Below are 954 nucleotides of genomic sequence, written 5' to 3' on the forward strand. Positions count from 1 at the left end.
CTGTCAAGGCAACCCTATTAAAAGAAAATAAGTAATATCAGCTGCTTTCTTCAAGATCTCAGGATTTCCAAGAGTGGGTAATGTACCTACCCTAAACAAAAGTACTCTGCAAGTAGGCAGCCTGTGATAGTAGCCATTTTATGTGCAGACAATGTGGAAAAGGCTGTGGGTCATACATTGATCTTTTTGGCCACCTTGCAGGTTTGGCTAGGATGTCCTGATCAGTAATGTCATTTGAAAATTAAAGGAAAGTTATATGTTTTATAAATGGCACGGTATTCTTGTAGAATGGGAGAGAGCATAGGGGAAGGCCCCAGCCTTCAGAGGCAAATGAAAACTGGAAGGATTATTTTGATTATTTTGATAAACTTCAAGCCACTTTCCACTAGGCCACTCGGTGAAAGAGAAATATGATAAATCGCTGGTGGGCTCCCAGAGTCAGTCAGCTAGTTAACTGTATTTATTGAGCATTCAGTGTGTGCAGAGCACTGTTCTAATCACTTGGGAGACTGCAATATAGCAATATAACAGAAACATTCCCTGCACACAACGAGCTTACAGTCTAGAGGGGAAAGAACCACTTTTCAGGTGGTAGTAGCCAGGGTGCTGGGGAACCCAGAGCAGCCAACATTAGTCATGATGAGTGAAAAGAGAAATGCAGCCAGGCCACAAGTCTCCACTACCTCCTTTGGTGTAGTTCCCCCACACTCAACTGCAACCCTGTACTGACAGACCAACTTCTGCTCTGTGAGAAACTTCTCTGAAACCCCCACTGAGGCCAGTGTCCACATTGTTTCTCCACACCTGAAAATTCCCGAAGAGTAACCTGACAGCAGCGTGGCAAAGAATGGCCTAACTCTCTCCTTTCCTCTTCTCTCTCCTCCGTCTTCTCCTCTTTATCTCTCCCTTCTCCCCCTTTATAGGTTCTTGCTGGCTTTCCAGTCCCAGAATCCC

The sequence above is a fragment of the Tachyglossus aculeatus genome, chromosome 1, assembly GCF_015852505.1.
Source record: "Tachyglossus aculeatus isolate mTacAcu1 chromosome 1, mTacAcu1.pri, whole genome shotgun sequence".
NCBI lineage: Eukaryota > Metazoa > Chordata > Mammalia > Monotremata > Tachyglossidae > Tachyglossus > Tachyglossus aculeatus.